The sequence below is a fragment of the Mesoplodon densirostris genome, chromosome 2, assembly GCF_025265405.1.
Source record: "Mesoplodon densirostris isolate mMesDen1 chromosome 2, mMesDen1 primary haplotype, whole genome shotgun sequence".
In the NCBI taxonomy this organism is placed as follows: Eukaryota; Metazoa; Chordata; class Mammalia; order Artiodactyla; family Ziphiidae; genus Mesoplodon; species Mesoplodon densirostris.
In genome coordinates, this window is record NC_082662.1 from 99,908,635 (window position 1) to 99,920,911 (window position 12,277).

The 12,277-nt window shown below is 35.7% G+C and overlaps 1 non-coding gene across 1 annotated transcript; it reads left to right on the forward strand.

Moving 5' to 3' along the window:
* The first annotated feature begins 1,163 nt into the window (after positions 1-1,163).
* Positions 1,164-1,266, forward strand: LOC132484693 (U6 spliceosomal RNA). Its single transcript, XR_009531255.1, has one exon. It is a non-coding gene; the product is annotated as a U6 spliceosomal RNA (small nuclear RNA).
* The last annotated feature ends 11,011 nt before the right edge of the window (positions 1,267-12,277 follow it).

Sequence of the window (12,277 nt, forward strand, 5' to 3'; positions counted from 1 at the left end):
TCATCCACTGATACCCTTTGTCTGGACAATTCTTACCTTCTGCTTTCTCTAAGAAAGTTTTCCTTAATACTGTAAAGTTTAATATTGAAATTGAGCAGAACCCGGAGGGGCTCCTGGGCACAAAAGCCCTTCTGTCTCCTGTTTCTTGACTTGGGCTCCATGACCTTCCCTGAGTTCCAAAGGGCAGATTCCAACAGTTTCTAATCTGGGAAAGGAAGGGATGCAAAGACAAGGGAGGGGCAGCCAGGAAACAATAGTGCAGCCTTAAGGCATGGTCCTGGTTCCACCTCAAGGGATGCACATAACAATGTCTTTAAGCTCTTTAACATGTCATCATTCTTCATACCAGAGAAAGACCCCCTGAGGCTACATTAAAGGAACCAGAGAAACTCATCAAGAAGATTACCTGAGATCAGATTAGAGGAGTGGAGGCCCTGCATACACCCTAATCTTATCAGCAACCTCACCCTTGAACCATTGCTATAAAACTCCTCATCAAATCCTCCCCTGTTGGGACACATAGCTGTTGGGGCAGGAGCTCACTGTGTCCACCTTTGCCTGGCAAAGCAGTAAAGCTATTCTTTTCTACTTCAACCAAAACTCTGTCTCCAAGATTCGATTTGGCACTGGTGCACAGAGGCTGAGCTTTTGGCATCAATATCTATTGAGGTTTTATCAAGTATGAGACAGTGTGCTAAGAGGTTTACATACATATTCCTATTTAAATCTTAACAAAATGTCTCTTGTGTTTATCTCCATAACACACTCATAGAAATTTCATAGTTCTTATCACATTTTCTTTTATCAATTATTTGTCTAAATTAATTATATTGGTCTGATCACATTAGAAAAAGAGAGGGGAAATGTAAAAATTAACTATAAATATACATTGGGCCATAACCACAGATATAGTTAAAATTTTACAGCCCTTGAGAGAATATGGTAAAAAAAAAAAAAATTAGGCCAATCAATTTTTTAAATGTAGGTGGTGGAGATAATTTTCTAAAATAATAGAAATCATCCAAATTAATTAAAAAAGAAAAAGAGGATTTCTGTTTCTGATAAGACAACAGACAATATTACTAGACTAAATTTCCTATTTTAAATAACTAAGATGCTAGATAAAAACTTTAAAACGTTTTATTATGAGCACTGTTGAATGCTTGCTTTGGCAGCACATATGCTAAAATTGGAATGATACAGAGAAGATTAGCATGGCCCCTGCACAATGATAATACACAAATTTGCGAAGCATTCCATATTTTTTAAAAAAGCACTTTTGAGATGCAAAGAAAGTAAGAAATTCTCAATCCAGGGATATAGTTATGGTGTGAACCAGAGACGTAAAAGGAATTTGAGGGCCTTTGCCAAACTAGGTGAACTTGGGTATCCGTTTTCGTAGTCTCGTGGCACATGGAGTACGCGAGGAAAATTTTGTGATCTGCTCAAAATGGGGCGTATAAGAAGAGATCTTTCTCCCTTTACGTCAAAGACCCCAAAGGGTTTCACCTTAGTGTAAGAGAGAACTAGAAATACTGCTCACTTTCACCAAAGATTACATGAAAATCTGTCTGAAACTTGGCAGTTTACCAGAGGAAGGCAACAGCCCTAAAAAACTGAATTCATAATCTGGCTTAAGGTGTGAGATTAAATTTGCACTTAAGGTGCAAATTTATACTGTCTGAATCATTCTTAAACTCTCAAACTAAAAATTTAATGTAGTTCCAAATAAAATGTTATCTTTAGCTCTAACAGAAACAAAATCACACAATTTCTGAAGGAACCCACATAATACCAGGTCTCCATGAATCTTTAAAAGCAAATTTTCAATGAAATTGAACTACTCATAGACAAGATTCACTAAACATATGAGAAAACAAGGCACTCTTAACCAAGAGAAAAAACAAAATAGGAAAGAACGCATGAAACTTCAGATATTGCAGTAACCTGACACAAAATATAGTCATGTTTTTATATATTTACAAAAATTAAGGACAGTTTTTAAAAATGTGTGGAGAAGAATCTAAAAGACTAAGCATTTTGAATAATGAAAATTTAATCATTGAAATTTTAAAAACATAAATTAATACGTTTAACAGCAGATTTGATTCAACTAAAGATAGATTAATAAACAGGAAGATTCATACAAGTAGATTAATAAGAATGTAGCTGCAGTGTGTTGAATTGTGTCCCCCAAAAAGATATGTTCAAATCCTTGGCACTGGGACTTCCCTAGTTGTCCAGTGGTAAAGAATCTGCCTTCAAATGCAGGGAACATGGGTTCAATCCCTGGTCAGGGAACTAAGATCTCACATGCCATGAGGCAACTAAGCCAGCGTGCCATGACCACTGAGCTTGCACACCTCAACTAGAGAGCTTGTGTGCCACAAACTACAGAGCCCACATGCTCTGGAACCCGTGCACCACTACAGAGCCCACGCACCCTGGAGCCTGCACACCACAACTAGAGAAGAAAAAACCCACATGCCACAACTAGACAGAAGCCAGTGTGCTGCAATGAAAGATCTTGCATGCCTCAGTGAAGATCCCATGCACTGCAACTAAGACCCAACACAGCCAAAAATTAATTAATTAATTAATTAATTAATAATAAATAAATCTTTTAAAAAATCCTTGGCACCTATGAATATGACCTTATTCAGAAATAGGGTTTTTGCAGATCTGATTAAGTTAATCTTGAGATGAGTTCATCCTAAATTTAGGGTGGGCTCTAAATCCAATGTCTGTTGTCTCTATAAGAGAAAGGAGAGGAAGATTTGAAACACAGATACAGATGAGAAGACCCATAAGGAAAGACCATGTAAAGTCAGAGGCAGGGAATGGAGTGATGGGTCTACAAGCCAAGGAACACCAAGAATTGCCAATAACCACAAGAAGTAAGAGAGTGACATGGAACAGATTCTTCCCCAGAGCATCCAGAAGGAACAAACCCTGAAGACACCTTGATTTTGGACTTCTAGCCTTCAGAACCATGAGAGAATAAATTTCTGTAGTTTGAAGGCACCAAATTTATGGAAATTTGTTCCAGCAGCTCTAGCAAATGAACACAGTATCACACAGAAAGAGTGAAAAATATAAAAGTGAAGTTAAGAAATGATGAGGACTGAGTTAGAGAGTCTAACATAAATGTAACTGGAGTTCCAGAGAGAGGAGATACAAAGCATGGTAGACACAATACTTGAAGTGATAACAGCTGAGAATATTCCAGAAATGCTGAAAAATAAAATTAATAAATAAGAAGTCCAATGAATTTTTTCATGAGGGAAAATAGAAACTCACACCTAGACATAGCATGATGACGCCCAGTAAAAATAAAGAGAAGAACTTTTAAGCAGCCATAGACGTTGTGGTTCTAGTAATGGGCAAACAGAAGTATATTAGAACACCAAAGCTGCCTATGTCCAAAGGTATGAACTAATGCCACAAGTACTTGCATTTTGATTTTTTGGGGGTGGGGAAAAAGTCTTGTGGGAGACCTTTATATTGAACCACACCCTCAGTCATAACAAACCAGAGGTTGACCCACTATATTTCCTTCAAACTCTGATTAACTGTGTAATGGACTACTGTGGTTTTGAACCAAGTAGGAAAGGAAAAAGAACAGGAAAAGCAAAAGAAACATACTTGTGTGGTTATAACAGCAGACCAAGTCTCCCATGTTGTTTCACACTAGGTAAGCAAGGTCTAGGTGGACTAATGACTCGCAGAACTTAAATTTGGTTTGAAGTTGTCCCAATTAAACATGCCCAGAGACCTAAGAGAGGTAAATCAAAAACATATATTGAGGAGGTAAAATCCATCTTATGCCTCAGGAAATGTCCCAAAATAATTTTTCAAGGACAATGGCTAGCAAGCAAACAAAGTTTCTGAGCCAAAAAAGAAAGCAACAATATAACATGAGCAAGAACCAACATAAACCAGAGTCATCAGAGACAGAGTTCAGATGTTGAAATTTTCAGACACATGTTTTAAATCAATTGTGTTTACCATGTTATAAAAGTAAGTCACAAATGTTAAAATTTCTAACAGAAATAGGAAACTATAAAAAAAACCCACAGACTTTAAAAAGAACCAAATAACATCTAGAAATGAAAAAAGCAATAACTGAAATTAAAAACCTCAACAGATGTATGTGGTAACAGATTGAATACAAACAAAAGACAAAATTTGTGACCAGGAAGATAGAAGAGAAAAATATATTGAGAATGCAGCATAGATATATATAAATATAGAAAATGTACAGAGGACAAAAGATACATAAAATACAGTTTGAGTTCATTTGATTTTAGTCCTGGAAGGAATAGAGAGAAATGAGCCAAAGGAAATATTTGAAGAGAATATATCTAAGAATTGATGAAAGGCTCCAATATATAGATTGAAAAGGTCCATTTAATTTTAAGGATAAGTAAAAATAAATCCACAGTCATGACTATCATATGAAAACTGAAGAAAACCAAAGACAGAAAAATCTTGACAGCAGCCAAAGAAAGATTATTTCTGAAGAAATGACAGATTGACCATTGATCAGCAGTAAATCTCTCCGAAGACAGTGGACTTCAAAGTGCTGAGTTTGAAATAAGAATGTTCTTAGAGAAATAACAGTCAAGAGAATTTGTCATCAGCAGATCTTCACTAAGGAAAATTCTAAAGGATAAATTTCAGGCATAAAGAAAGTGATCCTAGATTGAAGGTCTGAAATACAAATAGAATCAAGGAGAAAAAAAATAGTAGTAAATATGTGGGTAAATGTAAATGACCATTGATTCTATAGAATAATTATAATAATGTATTGTTGGGGTGGAAAAAGAGATAGATTTAAAACACTAGACAACAACAAGTCAAAAAGAGGATAAATGGAGTTAAAATGTTCATTGTATATCTAGGAGGTAGATAAATAGTTTTTAAAATTCAGACTTTGAAAAGTAAAGTGTGCAAGTTATAATTTCTAGGGTAGGCACCATAAGAGGAGAAATAACATTTTAAATCTTCCAAGAGAATAAAATAATGATAAAATAATATTTAGTCAATTAAAGCAAAGTCAAGAAAAAAAAACAGAGTGAACATATATGATAAATGTAAAGAACAAAATAAGAGGGTAGAAAGAAACCCTAATTTATAAGTAATTAAATTGAATGTAAATGAATGATATTAACTAGTCAAAGGACAAATTATCATACTGAATTTTTTAACATTAAATTATATATTGTTTTCAAGAGAAATATCTAAAATTTCAAAGGAATGAAAATATATAGGATATGTCCCTTGCTCATAATCCATTTAGACTGGAAATCTACTAAAGAAAGACAAAAAAGCACTTCCATTCGTTTAGAATTTAAGAAGTACACTTCCTAGAAACCCATGGAACAGAGAAGAAATATATATTAAATATAAATTTTCCAATATAAATTAGAATATATTTTGAACTGAATGATAACACTAATACTATATATCATGATCTATGAGAAGGCACTGCAATTTGGAGAGAGTTTACAGCCTTAAATACATATATTAGAAAAAAAGAAACGATGAGAATTAATGAGCTAACATCTCAAGAAGTTAGAAAAAGAGAAGCAAAATAATTGAACATAAACATTTTTTAAAGCAGAAGGAAGAAAATTAAACAAAGGAGCAGAAGTTAAAAAATAAAAAAACAAGCATAAGCAAAGTCCAAAGTATGTTCTTTGAAAAGACAAACTTCTGGTGGTGAGACTTAGGGGTGGGGTGGGGAGAAAGGAGAAAGAGAGGGAGAGAGAGAGAGAGAGAGAGAGAAAACCAGAGAGAAAAAGCAAATACCAGGAATGGAAAAGGGGACATCATTACAGATGCTGCAATGATATTAAACAGATAATAAGAGCATCATCTATTAGAATAAGCTAGATAATTCTACACTAGCAGAAAACAACACAGATTTATTTCTTGCTTGTATTACATATTTATTGTTGGGAGAGGGCCACTTCTCACTGAAGTCACTCAGACATCCTGGCTAATGGAGTTGAAATTTATTTATACCCACAAAAAATCCTGTGCACAGGTTTATAGCAATTTTATTCATAATTGCAAAAACTTGGAAGCAAGCAAGATGTCCTTCAGTAGGTGAATGGATAAACACACTGTGGTACATCCAGGCAATAGAATATTATTCAGTGCTAAAAAGAAATTAGCTATCAAGTCATGAAAAGATATGGAGGAATCTTAAATGCATATTACAGAGTGAAAGAAGCCAATCTGAAAGTTACATATGTATGATTCCAACTATATGACATTCTGGAGAAGGAAAAATTATGGAGACAGTAAAAAAGATTAGTGATCACCAGGGGTTGGGGGGAAGGAGGATGAATAGGCAGAGCAAAGAGTATTTTTAGGGCAGTGAAACCATTATGTACAATACTATAATGGTTGATACATGTCATTATACATTTGCCAAAACCCATAGAATGTTCACCAAAGTGAACACTATGTAAACTATGGGCTTTGGATGATCATGATTTGTCAATGTAGGTGCATCAAGTTTAACAAATGTACAACTGTGGAGAAGTATGTGGAGAAGGGTGCCAACAGTGGGGAAAGGATGTGCATGTATGGGGACATGAGGTATATGGAAACTCTGTACTTTCTGCTATATTTTTCTGTGAATCTAAAACTGCTCTAAAATAAACTTTGCAATCTAAAAAATGAAAGTGAAATAAAGACAATTTGAGGCAAAAATAATACAGGAATTTATCACCAGGAAAACCTCATTAAAAGAAATTCTAGATTGGGACTCAACAAGATGGTGACATAGGAGGATCCTGAGTTTCCCTCCTCCCATGGATGCAATGAATGTACAGTTACACACATAGAAATTCCCTCTGAAAGAGATCCAGAAACTAGCTGAGTGATTTCTACACAACAGACTAATGAGAAAACACTGACACTGAAATGGGTAGGAAAGACTGAGAAACTCTCTTACACCATAAATCCCACCTTTAGCACAGTGCCATACAGTTGGGAGGGAACACCCAACTCCCAGATTCTTCTCAAAGAGTGAAGAGTTTGGACCCCACAAAAGTTTGGACCCCAACTTTTGAGACTCCCATCAGAGGGACAGGTTCCCAAAGCATCTAGCTCTGAAACCCAGTGGGGCTTGTGTCTAAGAGACCCACAATACAATGGCAAACAAAAAAAAAGCAATTCCTAATGGGTGCATGAGAACTCACCATGCCTCTCCCTCCAGGGCTCAGCACAGACGAAGCAGGTAAAATCACGCATCTCCTAGTATTTCCTTGAAAGAAACTTATCGGAATACTTTGAAATCTTCTATCTGAGGGCCAGCCTTCCAGTTTTGCAGGTACTAGGGACTGGCTGAAATTCTCCCCAAAGACCAGGGAAAATGGCAGACACCCATTCCACCATCTCCCTTCAGCCCATTCCAAATTATTAGTATCTGACTGGAAGGAGATTGTACACATGTGTGCAACAAAGTTTTTAGAGCTTCCACAAAAAGGGAATGTCCCCAGATTGCGTGGCTCTGATAACCAAAGAGACTTCCTTCAAAAGTCCCATAGGACTCATACAGCATATAAAGAAATAATTCTTAACAGGCTATCCTTCAAGGCTTAGTGCAAAGGGAGCAGGCAAAATCATACATCTCTAAAACTTTCCCTGAAAGAGGTTTATTTGCATACTTTAAAAACTATTGTCTGAATGCCAGACTTCTAACTTAGCATTCACTAGGGACTGGCTGCCATCTTCCCCAGAGACCAAGAAAGCTTATGTACACCCTGATCCAATAACAAGATGAAGTTGGCTGTGTCTTCCTGAAAGGAGCTTGTACACACATATAGTGCCCCAGGATTTGCAGGTCCCATATGAGGGATAGGTCACTGGATCACTTGGCTCTATAGCTAGTGCTGCTTGCATTCATGAGTCCCACAGGACTGTAACAAATATAGAAAAACTTTCTTAACAGGTGTAGGAGCATCCCCTTCTCCGTGGCTGTACATCAGGATCAGTACAGAAGGGACAGGCAAAATGGCCATCTCCCAGTTTCTCCCTTGGAGGAGCTTAAATGCATACTTTCCCAGCTGCTACCTGAGGATCCAGGTTCTAATCAACCTGCATCTAGATGCTGATTGAAATCCTCCCTTTTGGGACACTGAGATGTCTTGGCATACCCTAAACTACTGGGAGCCACTGAAAATGAAGACAGAGGCTTGGACAGTCACAGAAGATTGAAAGACAGCTAGGAGCTCAGGCCAAGCCATCAATGAGGTTCAGTATCCTATAAAAGACCACTCTATCAAGATGGGGAGAGGTGGCTGTTTTATCTAATGCACAGAAACAAACACAGTCAAAGAAGATGAAGAAACAGAGGAGTAAGTACCAAACAAAAAAGCAAGATAAATCTCCAGAAACAGATCTTAATGAATTGGAGATAAGTGACTTACCTGATAGAGAGTTCAAAATCATAGTCATAAAGATGCTCACTGATATCAGAAGAGTAATGCAGGACAAAGGGAGAATTTTAATGAAGAGATAGAAAATATTAAAAAGTAACAAAAAGAAATCATAGAGATGAAAAATATAACTTAACTGAAAATTTCACTAGAAGGGTTCAATAGCAGACTAGACCAATTAGAGGAAAGAATTCCAAGGCAGTGGAATTCATCCAATCAGATGAGTAAATAAAAAAGAATGAAAAAAAGTGAATATAGCCTGATGATGATAGAAGACATCATCAAGCCAACCAATATATGCATTATAGAGGTCCCACAAGGAGAAAAGAGAGAGAAAGGGAGCAGAAAGCTTATTTTTAAAAATGGCTGAAACGAAATTGAGCTATTTGTAATGAGGTTGATAGACCTAGAGTCTGTCATACAGAGTGAAGTAAGTCAGAAAGAGAAAGACAAATACCGTATGCTAACACATATATATGGAATTTAAGAAAAAAATGTCATGAAGAACCTAGGGGTAAGACAGGAATAAAGACACAGACCTACTTGAGAATGGACTTGAGGATATGGGGAGGGGGAAGTGTAAGCTGTGATAAAGCGAGAGAGAGGCATGGACATATATACACTACCAAACGTAAAGTAGATAGCTAGTGGGAAGCAGCCACATAACACAGGGAGATCAGCTCGGTGCTTTGTGACCACCTAGAGGGGTGGGATAGGGAGGGTGGGAGGGAGGGAGACAGAAGAGGGAAGAGATTTGGGAACATATGTATATGTATAACTGATTCACTTTGTTATAAAGCAGAAACTAACACACAATTGTAAAGCAATTATACTCCAATAAAGATGTAAAAAATTAATAATAATAATGGCTGAAAACTGCCCTAACCTGGAGAAAGATAAAGATATCCAGGTTCAGGAATCCTAGAGAGGGACCCAAATAAATAAACCCAAAGAACCATACCAAGACACATTATAATTAACTTGTCAAAAGTTAAAAACAAGGAGACAATCTTAAACAGCAAGAGAAAACCAACTTATAATTTACAAGGCAACCCCCATAAACTTTCAGCAGATATTTCAGCAGAAACTTGGCAGGCAGGAAGATGTATTCAAAGTGTTGAACAAAAGTCTGCCAACCAAGAATACACTACCTGGCAAGGTGTGCCTTTAGAATTGAAGGAAAGATAAAGAGTTTTCCAGACAAGCAAAAGCTTATGAAATTAATTACCATTAGACTGACCTAACAATAAATGTTAAAGAACATCTCCAAGTTGAAACAAAAGGGCTCTAATTAATAACAGAAAAATATATGAAAGTATAAAACAACAGTATTAAAAAAACAGCTATAATTACATCAATTTGTTAATGGATACACATTGTAAAAAGGTATAAATTAGTGATATCAAAACCAAATGTGGGGCTTCCCTGGTGGCACAGTGGTTGAGAGTCCGCCTGCCGATGCAGGGGATACGGGTTCGTGCCCCGGTCCGGGAAGATCCCACATGCCGCGGAGCGGCTGGGCCCGTGAGCCATGGCCGCTGAGCCTGCGCATACGGAGCCTGTGCTCTGCAACGGGAGTGGCCACAACAGTGAGAGGCCCGCGTACCGCAAAAAAAAAAAAAAAAAAAACCAAATGTGGAGAGAGGGAGTGTAAAAATGTAGAGCATTTGTATGCATTCAAAGACAAGTGATCAGCTTAAAAGAGACTGTTATAAATATAATATATTTTATATGTCTCAAAAAAACCACAAAGTTAAAACTTATAGTAGATACACAGAAGATAAAGAGAAAGGAATCAAACAATACCAATACAAAAAAATGTCAATAGTAAGTCCACATCTATCAATAATTACTTTAAATGTAAATGGACTAAATTTTCCAATCAAAACACACAGAGTGACTACATGGATTCAAAAAACCAAAAAAACAAAAACCAAGACCCAACTATATGTTGTGTACCAGAGATGTACCTCAGCTTTAAGGACACACATAACTGAAAGTGAAGGAATGGAACAAAGATATTCTATGCAAATAGAAATCAAAAGAAATCAGGGGTAGCTATACTTATATCAGACAAAATACGCTTTAAGCTAATGACTGTTACAAGAGACACAGAAGGTTTTTCTCTAATGAGAAAGGGATCAATTCACCAAAGGGTATATAAAAGTAGTAAATATTTCTGAACCAAATATAGAAGCACATAAATATATAAAGAAAATATTAACAGATCTGAAGAGAGAAATTGACAGCCATATAATAATAATAGAGAACTTAAATACCACAATTCAATAATGGATAGATCATCCTGACAGAAAATCCATATAGAAATATTCAATTTTAACTACACATTAGATCAGATGGTCATATCAGACACTTAAAGAACATTCCATCTAACAGTAGTACAATATACATTTTTCTCAAGCTCGCATGAAACATTCTCCAAGACAGATCATAATTTAGGCCACAAAAGTCTTAATAAATTTAAGAATATTAATATTATATCCAGCATCTGTTCCTACCACAATGGTATGAAATTAGAAATCAAATACAAAAAGAAAACTAGAAAATTCACAAATATGTGGAGAATAAACAACATGCTCCTGAACAACCAAGGGTCAAAGAAGAAATCAAAAAAAAAAACAAAAAAACAAAAAAACTTGAGACAAATAAAAATGGAAACACAACATACCAAAACTTATGGAATGGAGCAAAACCAGTACTAAGGGGAAAGTTTAGAGTGATAAATGCCTACATTAAGAAAAAAGGATGATCTGACATAAACTAACTGTAAACCTCAAGACACTAGAATAATAAGAAGAAACTAAACCCCAAGTTAGTAGAAGGAAGGAAATAATAAAGAACAGAGTGGAAATAGAGACTAAAAAGAAAATAGAAAAAAAAATCAATGAAACCAAGAGCTGTTTTTTTAAAAGAAAAAGAAAATATACAAACCTTTAGTTATATTTACCAAGAAAAAAAGAGAAAGGATTCAAATAAATAAAATTGGAAATGGAAGAAGAGACATTACAACTGATACCACAGAAATACAAAAACCCATAAAAACAAGTATATGCTTGTTTATTGAACAATGTAGAATAAAGTGATAAATTCCTAGAAACATAAAACCTTCCAAGATTGAATCATGAAGAATTTGAGCAGTCCAATTACTAGTAAAGAGCTTGAGTCAGTAATCAAAAACCTCCCAAGAAAGAAAAGTTTATAATCAGAAGCCTTCACTGATAAACTCTACCAAACATTTGAAGAAGTAATATATATCCTTCTCAAACTTTTCCAAAAAATAAAAGAGGGAGGGGCACTTCCAAACTCTTTTTATGAGGTCGTCATTACCCTGATACCTAAGTTAGGCAAGGACACTACAAGAAAAGAGAATTATAGTCCAAAATCCCTGACAACCATCGATGCAAATATCCTCAACAAAATATTAGCAAATCAAATTCAACACTACATTAAAAAGATCATACACCATAACCAAGTGGGATTTATTCCAGGGAAACAAGGATGATTTAACATCCGCAAATAAATCAATGTGATATACCACATTAACAAACTGAAAAAATAAAAATTATATGATCATCTTAACAGATGCAGAAAAAGCATTTGACAAAATTCAACAACATTTCCTGATAAAACTCTTAACGAATTGACTATAGGGGAATGTATCACAAAGTAATAAAGTCCATAAATTACAAGCCCATAGCTAACATCATACTCAACAGTGAAAAGTTGAATTAGTTTCCTCTAAGATCAGGAACAAGACGAGGATGCCCACTCTTGCTACTTTTACTCAACATAGTAGTGAA